Genomic DNA, 25203 nt, shown 5'->3' with positions numbered 1-25203 from the left:
TGACGGTCTTTAATAGTAAGGAAAACGTCCTTTATGTATCAAAGCAAAGAACACACAGATCTTTAAGGCATCAGTGTGAATGTCTATCAATGATCAAAAGGCTAGTTAGAACAGGATTTACAATTGTCAGAGTGATTGGGGTTGCTGTTAAAATCAGTCTTTCTATCTCGCATGTTATATATTTATCGATTAGTATACTCTTAAAAGGGCATGCAATGATGGGATTTTTGCTTTGCTGTAAGATATTGTTATCATGAAAATGTCCATTTTACATTTGGATATTTCTTATTATGATATATATCATACATTAATTGCCAAACCAGTGATGAATGAAATATATCATTTTTCACATTCGAGATAGGCCATGTTTCCTGTTGTTCTTACTCGGAGTGAAAAAAAGGCATGTCAAGGATGATCAAAACGTCAGTGTTATTTTTGTATACAGATAAGCTTAAAACATCTAAAATGATTGTTCTATACTCAGATCTTAGTCTTAAAACAAACTATAATTAACAAAAATGACGGAGGTTATATCCTTACACTTAGTCATATCATCAATTTATATATTGTATTTACACTTCATTTCTTATCACAACCAGTCCTGAAAAAAGAGAATATCATTTCAACTTTGATTTTACTAATATACAATCTTAGAATTTATTCTTCTATTAAAAGGAAAACAGGAGGCGACATTACTCCATTATGAAAAATTCGTGAATTTGCTTCCCTTCAATTTTTATCTTAAATCCAAAGTTCTGATTGGCCGAAAATCACAGTTTCTACACATTCATTGAGTTGTTATAATGTAGGCAGCGCACCATTTGCAAAATTTTTATTTTCATAACTCATTTTTTACATCGCGATGACCTTGAGGTCATCCCGATGTATTGCTATCGCCTAGATTTCCATTATGTAAATTAGTTTTGGGTTTGTAACCGATCTATAAACATGATAAATATGCGCACATAAACGAGTGCAAAATAACATTCCTTGTCATTTGATATAAATACATCTCTTCAATGAATACTGATAAAAATATTTTTGTTTACAACATAAATTAATAATGTGAAAATGTTTTGTAGTTAGATATATATATATAAGTAAAAAATCATTGATAATATCAATGCACACGTACCGAAAAATTGTGTTAAAGCATGCGGAAGAATATCTCAAAGAACGTTTTGCGACAGGACCGGTAACTCTGTAATTGTTTTTGCGGGAAAATATGAATGCCTACTCGTATCCAATCTTAGAAAAATCGAATTTTTACAGAAAAGTGTCCACCATGCACTTGCATTGCACTATTATTAGAACAGTAGAATAGAATGATATACAAACGGATGCAAATCATATATATATGTAACTATTATTTTAATATAGTATATAACAACAAATCAGTGTATACTGATTTGTATCACTACAATATAATAGTTATTACGGTGAAGTTGAATTTCCTGTCATTTATTCATCATACTCGCACGCACTTGTCTAGAAAAAAATATATCTCTGTACATTAACCTCAGTTTCAGGTAAAGAGATATGTTGTTTTTTTTCTGAGACAAGTGCTTTTGACCATCCTCAAGAACTTGTGGTCATCCGATGTTCAGTACTTCAGTACTTTGATTTTTATCTTAAAATGTGTGAAGATAGTGTATTAATAATTAAAGGACACCACTTAAATTGTAGGTGGAATAATCTTCCATAATGTCATTTCCTATCCCTCATTTATCTGTAATCAATAGATATTCACTCTATCCCTGTTACAACATTGACCTACTAGTGACCAGTGACATATCCATTCAAATCTAGGAAAGTTAATATTTGTTGTATTATTCTTCCGGAGTACACAGAAATTGGACTGATCGACTAATCTCTAGTTTAACCAATAAAGTCTGTTGTTTTTACGATTGATTAATTTTGCTGTTATTATGACGATCCCTAGTGGATTTCCTAGCTCCGCTAATTCTATTAACTCTCCCAACATCTGAAGTGATTAGCACTATTAGCTAGCTCAACTCGAGTCAACGTTTCTACTGGTGTCATATAAATCAGCCTTTCCCACGACTACTTCTATAACTATTTAGAATAGTTGGAACATTGGGTACCAATATAGGCTTAAGAAAAGATATTCTATTTAACGCCAGCTATTCGATTAATAAATAATGTAACTTGTACCATAAACAACTGTGTATTCAGAATCGACAAAACAACCGAACTTCCGTAAAATAATGACACCGATACATGCTATTTTTCGTATTTGTTCTAACTGAAAGGCTATTTATTTGTATTATGGAAATGTTTCCGTGTAATGACTTATGATCAGTCAATTAACAAGCAAGTAAAAGTTATATCAAAACAAAAACAAATCTATTATAAGTTTGCATCGTTTCAGTGCATCTATAATATTTCATCTTTGTGACGTCCAACTAATTACAACATGCAGTTCTCTGTATTCCAATAAATTGGTTTATTTCTGTTTTCTGTAAAAGGAAGCTGTCTTTGAAAGGTTTTAAACTCATTGTTTTGTATAGATAATGATGTTGATGCCAGATCCGAAATTGAATTGCTAAATAGCATTAAATAGTTTGGAAATATTGCAGGGCTATTCTAAAAATGAAGAAAAAATGAAAAAAAAAAAAATATTCTAAACATTTGATGCGGCCGTAACGCTTTCTGCAGTGATTCAGTTGACTATACGTCTTGTAATGGCATTATAGAAGGCATACATGCTAGGGCGGATCCAGAAATTTGTCAGGGGTGGTCACCTTACGAACTCGTATAAAAATTCAATTTTGTTTTATTGATATTAATGTCATGAAAATAGTAACAACTAAAGCAAATGGTTAAACAGGACTTATACATTTGATTCCAATTTCATTTTTCGTGGATGCCTGTGTGCAGACGTGTCAACTACCACACCAAATTCTTAATGTAAATTATAATGCACGTGCATTAGTGCAAGTCCACTGAGTCGTTCCTGGACCATAGATGCATGTAAACATATTTTTAGTAACCCGAGTTCACTATTCGAACGCTCACATTCACAAATTGTTCCACTCATCGAGCAAACAATTTTGAGAATGGCAAAAAAGTTCGGATAATCAAGCTTGTTGCTCTTCCTAATATATACTTTCAGCTGCTGACTTTGGCAATGTTTCAGAAATGCAACCCCCTATCTGCTATATTATTTACATAGTTTAATAGACACATCTCTTAAAAATCAATGTTACTTTTGTGTCAACCATTTTCATAAATATACGCCAAGGTTCCGTGTTGAAGGCCGTACTTTGACCTATAATTGTTAACTTTTAATACCTCGTGACTTGGATGGAGAGTTGTCTCATTGTCACTAATATCACATCTTCTTATTTATATCTAAATCATAACCTTGAATTTAGATTCTGATTCGTATGAATGCTTTTCAAAAAGCCTTGACGAAGCTGACTATTACAAACGCATTAATGATTTGAAGAGTTATCTTAACAAAGGTCTACCTTTAATTTATAAATGTACAAGGGAAATGTATAAATGTGACGTTAATTTCCGACGGTCAAATCCCGGAAAGGAATAACGACATAAAAAAAGAAGCAAAAGCTTATGTTAGCATGATGAAAGGAAGTTATAACTAGTCATACAGCCGTTTGATTCGTTCACATTATGTCAAAGTATGAACTCAAAGAAGGGTTTAATACAGAATTCTTAAGTTCAATTAAGTCGTGTCATATCACATTGATGCGATGTGTAGACAACATATAGATGTTCTAGTACTAAGTATTGTAGAATAAATCATCTAATATCTAGAATGCTTGATTTGGCTTTGTGACAGTTGACGACCAAATTCATTGATAAAAGGTTAAAAAGTTGCCTTTAGGGACAATGTCATTTGATACTTAGAAAGAGCTGCCTCAGTATCATTACTGTAATAACAGTAAGGAAATTGAGTTTCGAGATCTATATATAGATAGATATCAATAGGAATATCATTTTTTATCCATTTGTAAGATATAATCTTTTGTTCATATGCTTTATAGAAACTTCCGACAAAAGTATCTATCACTATCGTTTGTTTTAAAGTCTTTAAGACAATTATAAATCTCAAACTATCATTAATACTCATAAAAAAATAGCCAACGCCAATACAAATATCTTGTTTTATAAGGGAACAACTCTTCTTTGATTCTAAAGATAAGTTATCTGAAACTGACATCATACAGATGCTTGTTTTGTTTAAGTAACAATATATTTATTATGTTTTTTTGAAGTATTTTTAACCACACAAGCGGCATTCCTAGGGGAACCAACTGTGCTCCTCTTTTCGCCAATTTGTCCCCTTTTTCGTTTGAAGACATACAGGGGATTCTTATGAAAGTTAAAAGAAAGCTAGATTAACTTAATTTATTTCACTATATATCATTTATGATAATTTTTTTAAATATAAATTCTTCTATATACTTATTTTATTATATGGACATTAATAACGCCTGATATTTGTGCTTCCTCAGTAAAAATGAAAGTAAAAAGACATATTTCTTCTATTAATATTTTAAATTTTGTCTTGAAAATGCATGAATATATATCACATATATTAATACTTATACGTGTTTTGTTCTGTGTTTGATGACAATCCAGATTTGAGATTTTATATCAATAAAGTCTTTGACATTGACTTTATCCGTTTACTTTATGTTATGTTATAAATAAACTTCTTTAATTCCCAATCGTTGTCTTTGATGTTACAGAAATCTACACGACCTATACGTGGACCGCGAAGACGACCATAAAATGAACTGTGACGTAACAATGATTTTTATTCTGTTCGCTCAACAAAGAAGCAGGATAACAGGATACTCGGTACAATGTGTACTATAGAAATACAATAAAACATTATGTGTATACATGTGATCATTTGTAGAACAGTGAGCTTTATTCTGAAAATGGAACCTTGTAATAGCTATTAGGTTTTCTTGAAGAGATATTTTATTGGTATCGTTTTCAATACTTTTCCCTTGCTATGTCGTAAAATGAAAATCAAGATGTCAAAACATGATATTTTAACTTAGAAGACGACATACCCTTTCAAATTAAGGCTGTCTTTGTCTTGTAATTAACATCTTCAAATATATTTTTCAACATTACGATTAGGATTTTTTTCTTTGCAAAGGAAAATGGGAACTAAATGTGATATTTTGAATTATTGTCTGCAGATTTGACTTTGAGAAGGTCAATAACTGTAGAAATCGTAGGCTTTTTAAGCTGAAATGACTATGGAATATATTTTGATGATTATGACAAATGCCATTTCTTTCAGAAAATTAATAATCTGAATAATCTTTATCACTGCGTGTCAATTACTGGTTATTTTTCATTTTGTTATAAATAGTTCAATTATAGACTTCCGGAATAGAACTTCTTCGATAATATATCATATTAACTAAATATTGTTTTGTCAGGAATTTCCATAGCAAATGCCATAAGTTCTTCTACAAGGTGTTTTATTGAAAGCAGTAGGCTTTTCTGACACTGAACCCAAGATCTTCAAATTTCCGGGGTTTCAAATTATAAGCCTAGTAATCTAAATAGATGTTTTCGATTGAAAAAAGGTAAATATCTCTTCGCTGCGATACATATAGTTTATGTTTTATTTTTAAGATTTAAAATCTTAAGCAAAACACGTGGCAAAGTAGTCATCGCCTTTATCCTATAGAACACTGTCAACCAAACGAAATGGGCCTTCACATCCTATTCTTTTATTTCCTGTTGTTATCTTATCTGAAATCGTACAATGAGTCGACTGTTGTTGGATTTTCGTGTTTGTTTCTGAGTCTTTCTGATTTTTCCCTTTCATTTGTCAACTTTAAAAGCCCATTCACGATAAAAGGGAAAATCGTACATTAATTTTGTAGCAACATAATTTTTAATCGATCCTTAATGAAAATAAATGTAAATATTACCTTTTATTTTAAGCCATTCCTTCAATGCTTTCAAAGAATATTGCACGAAAGCGGATATTTACTCGGAAACCTTTTGTTTGTTGTGTTTTAAGTTTGCGTACAATATTAAATTCCGTATCTGTTTTAAACCCATATAATCCCTTAAATCTATTGTAATAATTTAGTCATCAAACATACCAGTTTTTGTTTTTCAGACTTATTTTGGAATTTTTATACAGATGATAGTCTGTTAGTGCCATTCTTGTGCAAACATTTCACTTGCAGTTTCAATGTGATATCAAAAACATTTTAAAATTGACAAATTAAAATAAAAATGCATATCCATATTTTTTATGAACTTTATGATAAGAACAGATTTACCACCCTATCTTTGTATGAGACATTTTGAACTTCATTTAATTAAGTTGTTGATCTTGAAATACTTTGATACATACATATTTTAAAAGAAGCGTCCGAAATATAGTCCACTTTGTAAAATTAACTGTTGTCATAAGCGACCAACTTTCATCTTACTGCAAATATTGGTGCAGAAGGAAAGCTGACAAAAATCATTGGAATCTTTCTAAAAAAATATGAATGAGATTTTTAGGTAATCGTAATGACATTATAATAGCAACTTTATACGAAATATATCTACTTAAACGATATCTAAACTTAAAAACAAATCAAAGTACTGAAGTACTGAACATCGGATGACCGCAAGTTCTTGTGGCTGGTCAAAAGCACTTGTCACAGAAAAAAATCACATCTCTATACCTGAAACTGAGGTTAATGTACAGATATATATTTTTTTCTGAGACAAGTTCGTGCGTTGATTATGAATAAATGACAGGAAATTCAACCTCACCGTAAAATGATAACTATTATATTGTAGTGATACAAATCAGTATACACTGGTTTGTTGTTATATATTATATTAATATAACAGTTACATGTATATATAATTTTCATCCATTTGTATATCATTCTATTCTACTATTCTAATAATAGTGCAATGCAAGTGCATAGTGGACACTCTTCTGTAAAAATTCGATTTTCTAAAAGATTGGATATGAGTAGGAGTTCATATTTTCCCGCAAAAACAATTCTAGAGTTACCGGTCCTTGCCGGGATTGTCGCAAAACGTTCTTGAAATATTCTTCCGCATGCTCTTAACACAATTTTTCGGTACGTGTGCATAGATATTATCAATGATTTTTTACTTATATATTTATATATATATACTTACGACAAAACATTTTCATATTATTAATTTATGTTCTAAACAAAAATATTTTTATCAGTATTCATTGAAGAGATGTATTTATAACAAACGATATGGAATGTTAGTTTGCACTAGTTTAATATCCTCACGGTCATCTCGATGTAATAAAAAAGTATATTTCTAGAGTGTGAAAAACTTTTTGGAAATCTTGGATAAGGTATACTCATTTTCATTTCAATCTGTTGCAATCCCTTTTCAGTAAAAAAAATACCCTAATTAGAATAGAAAAAAAAAGAAAAGAAAAAAGAAAAGATTTATTTATTATCGTTGAACGGTAAGGGCGAAACGATTTTCGACAGTGCCTAAGTAATAATTTTTGTTGGGTTAAAGCTGGGACTATTATACTGGTATAATAGTTTCAGGTTGAAGATAATAAGATTTTGTTGCGGTTGAGAACAGGTTATAACGCGTTTGTTTGTTGACTACTGTCGCATGTTTTGTAAAACGTTTAATTTTTGGGGGCAATTTCATTGGGTTGTGTACGGCAAACATGGTTATTTAGCAGATAGCGAATTCAAATGTTCCGGCAATTTAATTTGTCTGCACTTATATTTCAAAGGTGAGATATCCAAATTTGGAATTTATGAGATATCAAAATTTGGTATTTATGATCTTTTTATGACTAGAAAATGCCACGAGTTTCAGGGAAGATAATAGCAACTATTTTGACTTTGTATACCCGACGTATAGCGTTGAATTGTCGCAATGATTGAACAGTGGTGCTGCTATATGGTTCGCTCTTATAGTCTATAAAATGAAAGTATCGAAACATAAAAAACTTGTGGGGTATTATACGAACACAGTTGTACGTGCTGAAATATTTGTTGTTTATATCACTCATATATAATTTCTAAAATATATATCAAAGAAATTCGAGTTTTATATTCGAAGTTTTTCTATAAAACGAACTCATAGGTGAAACCTATTTTTTAGAATACATAAAGTATAGTAATTGTTAAAACATTGCAAGATATTCTAATATCTAGTTGAATTTAATAAGTATATAAAAGCAATAACTCCACAATGTGTCTTGACAAAACTACTCACAACAGCACATATGTAACGAACTGACGGTGCTAAGTGCACAATAATAAAAAGACGGTCCAGACAAAATGATTACTTGCATCAATCGTATGTCATATCTGATATCGAAAAATATTATATATAACGACACATGTCCCAATGAGATTTGATCTGGTATTATTATACTAGTTATCATTTGTTTCTGACAAAAATTGAAAATAATGCCAAACATGTTGTAATATGAAGAGTTATTTATAGATGTGTATTAATATTTCAATAAAAGTGAGGCGAAATGTAAGTAATTATTCGGTTTTTCATAAAATATTGTATGCATTTATAAAAATGACACGTTATTCTTACATGTAAGAACATTTCTGTTTTGATGATAAAAAAATTACATGGGCCCATCACCGGTTTCATTTTTTCCAATACAGATCAGTTAGTCTCTATATATTAAGTTGCAATACCTCAAACGACAAAATAAGCGTAACATTGTGTTGTACCAAGTCTGGAATATGACAGTTGTTTTCAATTCGTTTGATGTGTTTGAGTTTTTGATTTTGCCATTTGATAAGGGACTTCCGTTTAGAAATTTCCTTAAAGTTCGGTATTTTTGTTATTTTGGCGTATCGATGCCGAATTATCGTTTTATCGATATAACATATATATCTCAGCCTAAGAGCAATATCAGTTGCTAACTTTATATTCTGAACTTGCAGATGCACAACCAAGCAGCGATAGAACAATTTGTTGATTAATATAATGGATTGAAACATCATTTTATGACGAGGAAGGTAATATTTATCGCATTAAATTGACATTTCATGTCAATACTTCGAATAAGTAGCGATTTTATTCATCTTCATTTCTTTTTTGGCGACTAAAGGCTCTCTGGTTTATGTAAATTCTATACGACATAAACTTTAAGGAAAATTACTTTACATTGATTGATTCATTCATTGACAAGGCTTGAATCCGGTTGCAAAACATTGATGCTTTTTTAGGAAAAGAGCAAATTAACAACCGATTCAGTAAGAATAGTTCTGTAAAGTGGGTAGACTGAAATGAAGGGAGGCTTGGAATGCCACTGATAGGGGCACCGCCAGGGTTAAAGAGCATTCATAGAGGCTATGCACCAAATTTTACCAATACAGATATAATTGAAAAGTAATTGAAAAGTAATTTAGCATAATATGCCATTTTTTAAAATGTAATTGAAAGTGTATAATACTAGTAATTTGTTCTCTGTGGTATTATCTATGCCTTAAAAGTACAGTCTGCTGAACAAACTTAGACTGAAAATGGAAAAAAAGGTTAAAAGTTGGATATGGACAAATATTTCACTTTTTACCTTAACGTCCTACCTAAAGCTTTTTGTAAGGGTTCTTTTAATTGCAGACAGCATGACAAATTCCACAAGCGAGATGTCCCACTTAGCGTCCCCACTCTTACCGGACGAGGCTATGTCTTTATACATCCCACAAAGCAAAACAGACGCCCTTTTGTAAAGGAGTTTTATCCCTAAGATGGAGAAACTGCGGTTTCTATATCTCAGGGTATTATTGAAGTCGAAAATTTGTGCATCCTGGTGAACAAACCCAGACTGAAATTAACGCGGTACATGATTTAAATTATCATATATTTGCAAAATGAAAAAAGGAAGTGCAAATATTGCATTTTTTATGCAAAAAAATTCAAAGAGAAATTAATTCAATAAATATATAAAGGAATGTTGCACACTTACTAAAGGTGCACTTAGTATTCACGAAACTAAGGTTGCAACTCCCTCAGGCAAAAAAATATAAACAAAAATAACGAATTCCAAGGTGAATTCAAAACGGGGGAAATCCATAAAACCTGATAAAATCAAATGTTAGACTATATCAACCAACGGAACGTACGGAAAACAAATGTCATATTTCTTACTTGGTACAGTTGTACAGTTGCAAGTTGACCTTGGACGAATTATGTTATTTAAACTCTTTTTGTTTGTTATGCTCTCAAACGTTTTATTCTTTGTCTCACCAAATTTTTGTTCATGGGCGTACCTTATACCACATCTCTTTATTTCTATACTGATCAAAGTTATTCCAGAAACAAGCGTTTTGCTTACGGAAATTATATCATTTGTTTCGTAATACTAGTATTTGACTTTTTTCGAAATATTTCTGACTTGGTTACTGAGTCTTTTTAGCAAACTCTTTTTCAAGATTTCAAGATTTTATTTCAACAACCCAGGCACACAAGTGTGCAACATAAGCAAACACAAAACATAATATTATACAATATACAAAGAGCAATACAATCTATAATGAACAGTGTAAATACAAAAACATGGGGGATAGAGAGGATACAGGAGTCCAGGTTTAAAATAGTGGACTAATTTTTAATAAACAGAGACAAGTTTGTAAGTAACTCTGTATGACATAGTATACGCATACGACACATTTAAGCCTCACATGGATTATTCAAATAATATTGTGGAATAAATCTTTTTCGGAGGTCCATTATCGTGTCATTTTGACAAATAAAAAGATAGTGGAACTCGTCTCCAACGAAACCATCTGCGCATTTTTCACATATATGATTATTTTTGGAAACACTTCAACAGATAATATCTACTTTGCGTAATCAATCTCTCCGTGCTAAAACACCAAAGAGTTAGTCCACTTAATTTTTTTAGAGGTTTTAGAAATAAGAGATATATGGACTACCGTAACAGCGCGTTATCTCTACAAAGGTCATGGTTTCTGTTTATCATTTAAAGAAAAAGTAAACTTAATTCAAGTGAATTAGAAATTAACCTGTCCAGAATAGAAAAAAATCTAAGGATAGGGAACAGAAATTCAAAGTCCAATATAGTCCTAGTACTAGTGTCATGAAAAATAAAGTTAGAATTAAAAACATTACCCTCTTTTCAAATCATAGAAGTGTTAAAGCAACCCAAACAATACAGAACATTTTTCAAGCAATAACTTAATAACTGTCAATGTTTAGCTAAACAAAAGCATTCATCTATTAACAACAGGTTACATCATTACGCATTTCACATGTTTTGTGTAGGAATACATCCAATTCGATTAAAACAAATTCAATTACAAAGAAGAGCTGAACAATTTGATTTTAAAACTATCACGACTGTTGCTATTCTACGACTATAATTTAAGATCATTATACTTTTACGTTAATTAGATTCATCAGTTGCCTTGCATGCAAAATTCCAATTCGCTAACTTTTGTTTTGCACCTTACATGGTTAGGTTTCAGTCTTATCCACTCTTCAACTTATTGCTGCAAGGTCTTCAAATAGAATATTTTCAATTGAATGTCAAAAATCTAAATTCCAGAGGAGGTTTAATGTCGAAGTCAACTCAAAGCAAACGGAAGGATACAAACAACACCTCTGTATACTGAAGCTTCAAGGTAATATGAACCGTCCTAATAATAATTGGAAATATCGAGTGTCAAAAAGTTTGAATAAATACTGCTCCACTTGAAGAACTGGTCTTATTTGTTCTTGGGCAAATACAAGATAAAGTGAGGTATGAAGAATGAAAATTATAATAGAAAAATGAATTTGTTCAAAATATTTACCAAAGTTTTTAAATTTTTGTAAAAATATTTCTGAAACATCCAAAGCTCATTTCTGGAGTAACCGTCCTCAGGATCGTCCAAACACCAAAAGTTGAAAGCAAAGGGTGTATAAATGCAGAAATACTTGAGGAGCTTTATGACTCAAAGGGACTTAAAGTGAATAGCCAAAGCCAATTAAGGTCAACTTTGCATGCCTGAGGAAGTTTGATCCTAATCTTCTTAATAATTTTTAAATCTATCAACGGAGAATTTAAAAAAAAGTATAACTTCTGAGCTAGTGATACCATTGGTGACTATCAGCACCCAGTGCTAAAGTATTGTATTACCTATAGTTAGCATAGCAACCATTCCAGTTTAATTCAAATCTTTCATTTAACATAAGATCCGATTATCTAAAGCCCTTCCTTCTCATGTTTATAATTAAAGTTAGAAAAAAGCAAACGTAAGAAAAGAAAATAATTAAGCAACAGATCAATAGTATTGTAAACATTTAAATTGAAAAAGTTACCTCAAAAATTGATAAACTGGTTAACGCCATTGATTAATTTACGTTTTAGGAATTTTAAAATTACGTCATCAATCAAAGAAATAGCGTTAAATGGCATCTGAGTTTTGTTAAAGCATTGTAAAATCAAGTCTGTAACTGACAGGCACAACAAAACATTTATACATGCTCAATAAAGTCTAGATTTATTAAACTTTACAAAGGACAGGAATGTTCTGTGTCTTTTTTAAGCTTGAAATAGCATTTAAGAAAATAGCTTCATCACTTTTAGTCTGAAATTGTTGCATAGTTTGAGCAATGTATTTTAAGTTATATGCTTTGTTGAGATAGACGCAGTTAAGTATGTAGTTTCTGAAAATGTTTCTTTGTAACGGAATATAACTTTAGCATCCAATAACCTACTAGTATACACACATCAATCATACGATAGATGAATGTCTATTTTTAGGGGTGATGTAAATATCACTACAAAACAAATTAGAAAATAAAATTAAAGAAATTAAGTTCAGTGCAAGTATCAATTAAGTTTTGTATAGATAGTCCCATATTGATTATACGGGTCATACAAAGCACCGGCAATGAAAAAGAAGGTACAAACGAGAACAGTTTACAAGATCGATAGCAACAGTTGAAAGCAAATAGACAACAAGTCTTATTTCTTTAAGGTCCGTTCCTGCGATTTGCATAAACCTGTTACATTTACAAAATGTATAAGCATGTTATTTTCAAAGCATTTCATAAACAGATAATAACCAAAGGATAAAAATGGGACTCGACTAACAAATAGACTCAGCACAATGGAAATGACTGATTATAAACTGTAATGGCGACCTTCTATGAAACCATATGCACAAATAATTTCTGCAAATGTAATATTTAATCTAATCCTACAAAACTTTGTTACGTGTAGAGAATTAAAAAAAAAAATAGCCTAAATATCTCTACACTTTCTTTTCATCAAAATGCACCCCGCTCATGTCAAACTTAACTAGTTTATTAGCTCATGAATACAGCCTACCCGTCTTGACTGTTAAGTACATCAAATAAGGCGCTAGAAATTTACTGTAACAGTTATTTTGTTCAACAAACGACCCGAAACAAACGTATAATAAGAATAATATAATGCAATGTTATATTTCTATTTTATTTCGCTTTCAATTTTTTTTCTTCACCAAACGTACGTCCTCAAAGACTATAGCGAATTAAATTTTTAAAAGAACAAAGAAAAAATACACATTGGTGTTACAGAACGTGAATATATGGTGCCAACGAAAAATGTTATGTAATGTTAAAACCAAACAAAAAATGAAACCTAATTATTAAGTGATAATTATTACTGCAAATGAATGAACAGCCCTACTTATCTAATGATTCCAATACCAATTGTAGAGGTTTGCATTGAAATAAATACCCATTTACATAAATTATTACCATTATTCATGTTGTACATATTGAAAAGAAGAACCATTGATTTTCTGTCTGTTCTGAATGCCTAAAAACACACCGCAACATATCCGTTGACATCACAATGACGTTGTCCCTTACATAAAATTCAGATTTTAAGCCGCCAATTTTGCTTACTTCAAAAGGATTCTGTTTAATATGGTATTATTCTCTTGTATAACCAAGCATTCGTCCTTCCGTAATTTCCATAAATACTTCTTTACACCAAATGAACATCCTCTTGGCTTTAATACATACATTATAGTCCTGTATTGTTATGATAATTGTATTATGACTTATTTATTTAACCATGAAAACCTCTTGGTAACCAATACGGAAAAAACAGATACATTCTAATTTGGTTCTGTATATGTAGGGTTAAATCTTTATAGTGTCAATAAGTGAATGTCAAGATAGCAATTAATATTCTTTGGAAAAGAAAAAGAGAGAGACGCATTGTTGGAATTGAGGAGTATGGAAAACTTCTGAATGTGTGTTTTCATTTAGCTATAGACTACACTGTAACTTTAATCTTACGTTTTTGCTATGCTAACATTTGCATCTAGCACTATCGAATTCTTACCAATTAAAGCATGCATTAAAATTAAAATTCATATTATCAATGACCTATAAAATGCAGATCCTTTCTATATTAATAAAATGCATGTTGCGTAATAAAAACACAAACAGTTGTAACTTCGCTTAAATTGATTGAAACTATACATATTGACATGTCCATTATCAATCAGTTCATTCGGTAAATTCGTGTTATGTACCAGCAAACTGGTAACTTTAAACTTCATCTGGTATTGGTGAAACACAAACTTTACCATTTTGCCATGTTTTTGCTGACTAGTTCAAATTCTGATTCAGGGGAATTTGAAGTTCTTAGGATAATATTTACCTGGGAAAGACGATACACGATTGTTAAGATACAGGCATTTTTGTAATTACTAAAAAGTATAGGGCAAACAAATTCCTCTGATTTTGTCAAAAACATTTTTCTATAGAATATACATCGTACTTTTTATACTGAAGATTATTTCAAATGGTAGAGGTCTTGACCTAGCGAGTTTTATTAATAATATACATCGAATATACAAAATAATTAGACACAATATGCGCAATTTGTATGAAAAAACGATCTTGCTTTGATACGATGAAAGGTTTGTGTATGCTTGCTTTCTCGATAATAACTATTTATAAGAGCACTTTGGGAAATTTCGTACGACAGGACTGCAATTTTCATCCCATTAGTACTTATCAGGCAAGGAAGACTTATTGTTGTCACAAATAATTTGAATTTTATCAATAATAACTGCATTTAATAATTCCACGTGACAGTCGAATGTTTACTCCCGAGATACTTGTGTAAATGACAATGTATAGGATCAAAGAATTAAACCTGTGGTTAGAAATCTTAACATACGAACTATCAATGTTGTGCTATTGAACAATTTTCTCTTGACAATTCAAAAAGATATGTAGACACATAGCCTTCCACACTTTTACAAGCTCTTGTAAATACACAATGTAAATGGATAAGTATCGTAATTTTTTTTCATATCGATTTGTGAAAAAAACCTGACAAAAATCAATATCATAAGTAAGTCTCTGCTTTTTCACTGCTGGTGGACGTTTCGTCCCAGAGGGTATCACCAGCCCAGTAGTCAGCACTTCGGTGTTGACATGAATATCAATTATATGGTCATTTTTATAAATTTACTGTTTGCAAAAGTATGTATTATTCGAATACTAAGGATTTTCTTATCCCAGGCATAGATTACCTTAGCCATATTTGGCACAACTTTTTGGAATTTATGGTCCTCAATGCTCTTCAACTTTATACTTGTTTAGCTTTCTAACTATTTTGATCTGAGCGTCACTGATGAGTCTTATGTAGACGAAACGCGCGTCTGGCGTATCAAATTATAAGCCTGGTACCTTTGATAACTATTTCTATATAAAAGCAGGTGTAGATGTACAATAAGACACTAAAAAACAACACAAACTAGACAGACGGCGTAAATAATACACAAGAGAGGCAAAAGATACAAAGGGACATTCAAACTCATAAGTCGAAAATACACTGACAACGCCATGGCTAAAAAAGAAAAAGACAAACAGACAAACAATAGTACACAAAACACAACATAGAAAACTAAAGACTGAGCAACACGAACCCCACCAAAAACTGGGGGTGATTCAAACTACTAGTATACATCAAGCTCTAAATATAATTCTAGACAAATTGTGAGTTTATTCCACAGAATTTTCAAAATATCCACCATCAAAACCAAATATTTAGATAAATTACCGACAAACCCTGCAATATTAACAGAACAAAAATTATTGACGGGTTTCCTGACCTTGGACTGGTATAGCATGTTGGATGGTTAAACTGCATGTATGTATAGTTTTGTAAGTACCCTGTTTATCCGGTCGATCAGTGGTTTATTGCTTTTTACATTAAAATCGGACAACCACAAAAAGAAAAAGCTCGTGAAAATTTACAACTAATCTGAATAATAATATTTACCAAAATATAAAAGCAATAGCTAAACCATGTTTTATAACAGGTTGAACGGAATATAGATTTCATTTTTCTAAATAACACTGCTAAAATAATATGTACAATTATTTTTTAATACATTCGGAAAAGGAATCCGAAACGAATTCCAAATACGAGACCTATGACCCCAACAGCTTTCTCTTTTTCTCTTATACTTTGTTATGTAATTTGAACAAATGACGAGGATGTAAATAAAAACTATAGATCATCGTACGGCCCTCAACTCAACATTTTTTTGAGTGCCAAGCCCTCTCCTTAATCTAGGACAATATTGTAACAGCTTGACTCATCGGAACGAAGCACAAAAAAATTTACCCCAAAAAAAAGACACAAATCACAGATCTAAGAGTACTTGCAGTTAGTGAAAACTCTAGTTGAAATCCAATGTCAACTCATAAATAAACCATATCTTTCCAGACTCAAATATAAATCTCATTGGCACTCATACCACATCTTCTTATATCTATCAAATATCAATCAATACACATTCAGTGGATTTAGGGTAAATATGTCACAAACAGTCTAAGATAAGTATGACCTTGAGCATTGACAAAGTATAAGTATCGATGTGATGTAGGATCATAACTACATAACAATACGTATTTAGTTACGTTTTAATTTATTGAAAACAAAATCAATAAAAAGTACCAATAAAACAATTTCAAAGATCTTACAACAATGTTAAATTGATAACATTGAAGAATAGTTTGTTCAAAGGATTAATAAGTCTACATGGGTATATATAAATTTACTGGCTCTACTACCATTCATACGTCTGAACAGTATAATTGAGTCAAAAAACACTTTAAACATTGAAAAAAATTTAAAGTATAAAACTTTCGTATCCTTTATTTTAAATGGAACTTGTCCTTTTGAAAGTATATTGTTATATTTCCAATTTGAGCTTATTTGACTTGGTCATAATTGGTCACTTACACTTATAGAAATTGTCCACTGCTAAATTATATAAATTGTATAAAACATAAGGTTGTGACGCCCTTTGTTCAAATTGGACTTAGATGGTTTATGACTATTGTTTTAGGTCCTGTGTGGTTATACAGCTAGTATGACCAATATTTGGCTGTCCCAAACGTGTGTATCCTTATTAAGAAATACACATCAACCACAGAAAATCGGGTACCTTTTTCCTTCTGAAATCAGCTCCTTTCAATCAAATTCATTTTCTGCACATATAAAGATTAAGGCGCAGTCTTCTTTATTCATCGCACATGATGCTTTCAAAAAATTGTATACAATAGAATTCTTAAAATAAGGTTAAATGTTTCTTGCGAGGGAAGAAATATTTAGTGTTCATGTAAATGTTTAAACTCTTTTCGCTATTCTTCACCAAGAAAAATGATATGCAACAAAAAGGTTATTTCAAGAGAGGCGAAAGATACCAATGGGATATTAAAACTTATAAGTTGAAAACAAACTGACAATGCCATGGAAATAAACGAAAAACGACGAAAAGACAAACAACAGTACACAACACACAACATAGAAAAACAAAAGACTGAGCAACACAAACCCCACCAAAAACCGGGGGTATTTATTAATGTTCGATTTAGCTCCTTAAATGAATTTCAAGTCAAAACCTGCATTACGTTAGTTTTTGTGAGTTTTTGAAAGAAAAAAATGAAATATGAACTTTTTCAAAACTGTTTAACTTAAGTCGGTTTTTCGTCTAATTTGTTTCCATCAGAACTTGACATACCTTGTCACCTTTTTATCTAACACAAATAAAAATCATCCTACGTATACATACTAAAATTACAATTTCCGTTAAATTCCTTTATTTTATTTTTACCATATTTGTTAAAATTATATTGCTGACGAAGTACAACGTGCACAGTAAAATAGTATAGAAGTTCATCAAATGTAAAACCATACTTCAAAATGAAAATGTATTTGTGATGTATTGTAAAAGACAAATATAAGCCTTGATAAACAAAATGATCAGATGCCTAGATTTTGACTCCATTATCTTGTTTCCATTTATTGTACATCAGAACAAATATAGAATGTTTAATACCAATATTGGTTTAGACCATTGATCGTCAGCAATGTTGGATTTTTCTGTTTACATTTTTTAGGAAGTGTTTGCTATTTGTTCCCATAAAATGCTTCATTTTGGTAAAATGAAAAGTAAAAGAAGCGTCATTCTAAGGATCAAAATATTTACCTTGATAAACACCCAAAACTATAAAACAACGCCACAAAAATGTTTAAAACATTTTTTAGGATGAGACTGCACAGAACAACTAAAAAGAATTACAATTTTGTTTCCAATATAAACAGTCCCTGGTAATTTCAGTGGAGGAAGAGCTTTTTGTCTTGTTAAGTACATACAAAACAAAAGCTGCGCTAAAAAGGCAGAAAAAAAGAACAGCAATCTTAAATTAACCAAAATGCAAAATTATTGCTGCATGTATTTATTGATTTTTAAAGCGTCATACAATATAGTTAGAAGCAGGCACTTCATTTAGCCCTTTACAGACAAACGAATTATAGTAAAGATATAACTCTGAAATACAATCAGTGAGTCAAGCACAACTTGCAAAAATTATTCCATCACTGAAATTTAAGTACCTTTTTGACATATTTTTATCATATAGTGCATTGATAGATACGAAACATACTAAATGTCTTTCTTTCTCAAATAGACGGATTAAATTAAACTAAATAAGACAGACTATCCATCAATTTGTAATGACTTTTTCAAAGCTTTTTATACAAAATATCTTCTAGAATACTTTTAAGATTATCGTTTTCTGTCTCGGGGTCATGAGCAGAGAATAATGTTTCAAAAACAATGTTGTCTAAAATTAAAATCTTTTCATTCCGCTTTCGAAACCTACAGAAATTCATTATAAAGTTGAATGGTTCCAACAGATTTATGGCAGATTTGTAAAAGGATTAAGAGATCTATTTCTTTGGGATAGTCAAATTTCACACTTGACATATACATGACAATTTCGCTTTAAAATGAAATCGACATCAGCGAAAATGACAGATGATAGTTGTAACAACGATACATTTACAAATTATAAAGGTAATTGTGAAACAATGTTTTCTCAAATACTGAAAATCATTCCATGCTGATTTCCATTTGAAATATTATAGATCTATTTAATGTGGACTTTCGTTCCACTTCACAAATAGAAAAAGAAGCTTTTATTCGACTGCTATTAAATCTCCAATGTTCTGCGTGAACTGAGTCTGTGTATTATGACTGCATTGAAATGGAAGTTACAACTGGGATAGCAATATTCAAGGGTAAACATTTTAATAAAGATATCAAAAAAGTTTATAATAATTACATTTATATCCTAACCTGAGCAAAACAAACCGCTCCTATTTCTGTTAGTATCAAAAGAGGTCGCAAATGTTTGTTGTTTTTAAAGTAACAAAATAATCTTCGACCACTTAAGTTTTTACCTAATTATATACATTTTTGATGTATTTGATCAATCAATTCTACTAGGAAGGCATGGAAATGTAATCTGACATTCTGTTAGTCGAACCTAGAACGGAGAGATAATTAATTTACCAAACCTAATAAATAATGTTAATCACAGCTCACGATAAAATCTAGGTTGTCTGAGAACTAATACCATATCAAAATCTTGAGAGAACAGAGGCGCTAGAGAAAGATAAAACACATGCTTATGGAGAGCGCATTTAGCTATTGGTTCTTTTTACGTGAGCGCTTTTGTCGGTTTGTATAAACTGCAAGCAGAGGCGATTAAAGATGTTACATCAACTCCGAATTTCTCAATGAACAAAATGTAAAGAGACATCCACACTATGTGTAGCAATTTATAGACTGTTGTTTGTCTTTTTGTCGTTTTCCTTTTGACCATGGTATTGTCTGTTTTTGTTTTAACTAATACCATATCAAAATCTTGAGAGAACAGAGGCGCTAGAGAAAGATAAAACACATGCTTATGGAGAGCGCATGCAAGCAGAGGCGATTAAAGATGTTACATCAACTCCGAATTTCTCAATGAACAAAATGTAAAGAGACTTCCACACTATGTGTAGCAAAAAGCGCTCACGTAAAATGAACCAATAGCTAAATGCGCTCTCCATAAGCATGTGTTTTATCTTTCTCTGGCGCCTCTGTTCTCTCAAGATTTTGATATGGTATTAGTTAATTATTATTTTAAATTGTCTGTTTGGTATTTTGTTAACCGTCAAGCAACTGTACAGTCGAAGAACAACATAAAAAATAAAGTTCTTGAAAAAGTTGGTATTTCTTAGTATTTCATAGACATCGGGGAATTACAAACCCTCTCACAGTTCATAACACAAACTGTCATATGGCTTCCCAATTCAGTTAATGCTTAAGATAGGTTAGTTACTACTGTTCTACTAGACAATAGTACGTATCCTCTGAATAGTAATACAATAAACATTGAATTGATAAGAAGATGTTAGATAATAACCAACGAGACAACTATCCACTAAAGGCCAAAGGACAATGATATGAAAAACTACATGTCACCGTACGGCCTTCAACAATGAGTAAAATAACCCTTACCATATAGTAAGCTATTGAAATCTCCGGGATGACAAAATGTGACACAATTCAAAAGGCATGATGTATACTGAAAATGATAAAGAAAACAATCGTGAACAACTATAGCAGACAGCAACCAATCCCAATATCGGATCTTGATTTTCCGACTGAAGGTCAACTATAAATGTCAGAAATAATTTAAGCAAAACGTAATGTTTTGGTGTAATTACATACTAGTATACGGTACAACTTTTAATGCACCAGATGCGCAGTTCGACAAGTAATGTCTCTTCAACGAAGCTCGAATCAAAAATGTTTGAAAATCCAAAACCTAAAATACACGTCAAAGAGCTGATAAAACCATAATGGACAACTAAAAAGTTTATTTCATCTTCCTAGCTTTGAATAGATATACAAATGCATGCAATCACATATTATGCACTGTTACAACAATAAGTGATGCCGACTAGGAATGGCATATTCAGCTTACGAATGGAAAAGAAAGGATTATGTTGTATCAATTCATGACACAAACCTACTACACACACGTGAAAAGAAAAAAAATTCAAAGGAACAGCACTGTCATTGCTGTTTTTCCCCATTTCATTGCATAGTTAGCCGAGGGTTCTATGATTTGTAACTTGGTATGCAAATATCTACACTACAACATTTTTTTTAAATCTTCGATTTCCATTGTGATCTACTATATACACGCTAGATGTCTTTTGTTTTTTTTTGTATCGTGAGGTTCTCATTGACGTATACATCAATACTCCCTCTATTCAAATAAAAATGTTTAAAAAAAAACTGGAAATCAAATGACTTACACCCACTTACATTAAAACGTTTCTTAATTGCCTAAGTGACGTATATTACGGGAAACTTTGAAAAGAGTAAAAGGGAGGGGGTGAAGTAAACAAGAACATCAAATCGTCGACCGCTGTGTAAATGATCTAAAAAGGAACAAAGCATTCTTGAAATTTATCGATGCTGAGGCTCGAGATTTTAACACGTACACTTTTTTCAATATATATTAAATTCGCACCAGGTATATATTGGTTTTGTCAAACATATTCCCTGGCAGTATTTTATATCATATCGGACACAAACATGGAATATTAGTCCATATCCCATGTAAAGCCCGAATAAAATAAAATTATACTGGAGTACTCTGATTTTATCATTAATCTCCCTTCTGATCTTTGTTTTGTTCACAGGGAATATTGCATATATTGGCTGATACCCCCGTCAAGGTAACCAATCATTTTAAGTGTGGCATACTTCAATTGGGTAGCAATCTTAGAAAAAAAAAACCAAAACATTTTTTTATACAAAAAATTGGCATTTATTATTAAATGGATCATTTTAAACTGTTTAAAACTGTGTTGCATTTCCTTTCTTTCAGTATATGCTACAAGGATTTCGTTGAAATACATTTTTGGTTGAACAAGAGATAAAATATTCAAAGCAGTTATACTGAATATTACAATACCACCATTACAGCACTTAATCTAGTATATTGCTCTTTTACAGTATTTACATATGCATTTAAATTGTAAATTAGATACCCCAAACTAAGTAGAGTTCAAAATAGAATTTTATACTCAAAATATTTGCTAGAATTTCATTTATGATAACCCAAAAAATAAAAAGGACAATAAATAAATATTCTTAAACCCATGTCAATAATCATCAATATTGTTTATTTTATTCCTAATGCTGGTACTTCATAAATCATCACAAAAATGAAGCACGTCATAACTTCGAGCATAGAATCTATGCTCAGATCAAACAAATATGTATCAATTTAAAATTCAGATAACTAAAATAAATAAAATAAAACTTTTCTAATATGGAAAATTATACGATACCCCAAGTTTTCAGTGAAGTTTATTTTTCTTATTTATGCTTATAAAAAAACAGTGCAGATAAAATACATGGTTTAAAGTAACATTCTTGTATATACTTTTTTTTTTGTCTTGTTTCATATCCCCTGAGCTCATAACAAATGCACACTATTGTTGTTTTGTAAAATTAAAACTTAAAAACGTAAATATGTATATCCCTAATTTCAGTTGCAAAAACATGACCCCAACTAATTGGTCATAAATATCTTAAATTACTTATTCAATTCTTCACTGGTCTTTTGGTATCCATATTCTTCCACACAAAAAACACCTCATTTTCATTTGTTAGCAACTATAGTTGTACTACATGTACGTTGCTGTGTGTGATCAGCCAGAAAAGAGGATAATATTATTTCTCATTAATTAATATCCCGCTCTTATTCAGTTGAGACCAGTAAATATTATCCCGTTTATTAAATATTTCATGAGGTAAATTTAAGTTAATAGCCATGTCTTTAACGTAATTAAATATTTAGAAGGAACAACTTTCCGCAAGGCAAATTCACACCAAAGAGCAGATAATTTACTTGCTCAAGCAAATGGCAGTGAAAACGATCTCTTATATTTCTGTTCTTGAGGGTGAAAAGTAGAAATGACAATTTATTGAATAATTGGCGAGGATCTGATAATGCTCGAAGAATAGTTTTATCGCCATATGGAGTTACTAATTGTTTTTGAGAATGGTAAGTTAGTAACCGTAAACTAATTCTAATCATAGCTCTAAAACATTATTTCTATCGATCTACTTATAATCTCTTGTCAGCTTTAAATAAAAGCTTTCATACCTCCACAAAATGATGATAAATGTAGAAAAAAATCAGATGAAAACATTACATTAGAACTTCCGGAACATTACTGGAAATACGACGATTTAGATTTGTGTGTTAAAACTTAATTCATCGGAGCTTTTAAATAAAAAAAAGTAAACAATACAAATAGCCCTAAAACCGTTTAATCATTCAAAAATTTCAATTAATATCTGTGAAAACGGAGGTTCGACAGAAAACAACTTTTCTGTAAATTGCGTGTTTATTATTTTACCATTTAAATTTAGGAAATTAGCATTAACTACTACTTAAATATTAAACAGGTCAAAGTTTAACGATTAAATTAATCTGCAACTTGAATCTGATTTTAAAGGAACGTAATTTATTCTGATATTTGAATTGCCAATTTTACTCTACCTATGCCTATACAGTTGCAATTTGATTCTGATTTTACACGAATTTTAAATATTCCAATATTGAATTCCGTAATTATACTCCACCTATTAATTTGCTTTATGCAAATGAATAAGGTATTCTAAAAACGCTATTTAAAATCATAGCTTTTAAAATTTAGTTTATGCTCCGCCGTGATACTAATGACCAGAACAATTAATTTAAGAACTATGAATTTCTAAGTATATTCTCCGTCTCAAGAGACATTTGTTGAATCATTAACAATGAATTCGATACGATTAATTTAAACCAAATGAATCCCTGGTCGACTAAAAAGTGCATTTAATTTCATTTGCTTCAAATATTTATGGACAGAATTCTATAAACTTCTAATTGACACGAAAAAGACTTCATCATACTGCACTTGAATATGTATCTATCTGAAATGCTGTGTCTAAGAACTTCATTTAACATCTAATAGTTATCAGAATTTGTTTTCAGATCATGTAAATACAATATTTACTATGAGTATATTACAATTTTACCAAGTTTAGTATACAAACATCTACTTGTTCATGCAACCTACCTTTTGATGCAAAGTCTGTAAATTAGTTAGAAATGTTTATCCGCAGAAACTTAAAAGCTTGTTTTAACAGTCAGATGTATCCAAAACAGAATTTTTCTTCTAAATAATTTTTTTTATCCTTTTTTAAAACTAGTATTATTTTCTCCGGAAAAGAAGAAGTTCTGTGTTTTCCCCGTCTTTCTTTTTCTTCGTCGCTTATTTGGTTCTCACAGAGTAATTTATGAAAGACAACTCCATATACGTACAGCAGCAATCGCCTACACTGAGAGATTATGAATTATAAATGTAACCGCCCAGTCAAGCTTGATGGATGTCCACTGAGGATAGTGCAGTGAAATGCCTACTCGATACTGTAATTGTGTTAATTTATCGTTAAAATTGAATCGCATACAAGATATTGAATATGATAGACAAATCATGCACGTTTACCTTTTATTTACTGATTGAATAGATATTTCATTTAGTGGCAATAATTTGTTACTATTGGATAATAAAAAGTAAGATTTCTGAGAATAATAAACTGAGATGATCTTACCATTACAGAACAATATTAATACAAATGGTTACGGAAGCTACTATATGCTTTATCATATGACTGATAAGTTAATACAATACAGCGAGTGTTCACCTGGGATTATTTTGTTTACAACGAGACATACTGTATATTACTATAA

At 30.9% G+C, this 25203-nt stretch overlaps 1 protein-coding gene across 1 annotated transcript in view; it reads right to left on the bottom strand.

Moving 5' to 3' along the window:
• The window catches only part of LOC127698585 (neuropeptide prohormone-4-like), a 52115-nt gene extending 27207 nt beyond the window's left edge, over positions 1-24908 (bottom strand). Inside the window, exon 1 of the mRNA XM_052202100.1 lies at positions 24530-24908. The gene's annotated coding sequence lies outside the window, so the exon portion shown is untranslated. The remainder of the gene's footprint in view (positions 1-24529) is intronic.
• Between the last annotated feature and the right edge of the window lie 295 nt (positions 24909-25203).

The sequence above is a fragment of the Mytilus californianus genome, unplaced genomic scaffold (assembly GCF_021869535.1).
Source record: "Mytilus californianus isolate M0D057914Y unplaced genomic scaffold, xbMytCali1.0.p SCAF_4, whole genome shotgun sequence".
Classification (NCBI taxonomy): Eukaryota; Metazoa; Mollusca; class Bivalvia; order Mytilida; family Mytilidae; genus Mytilus; species Mytilus californianus.
This window is presented reverse-complemented; position numbering and strand designations above follow the sequence as displayed.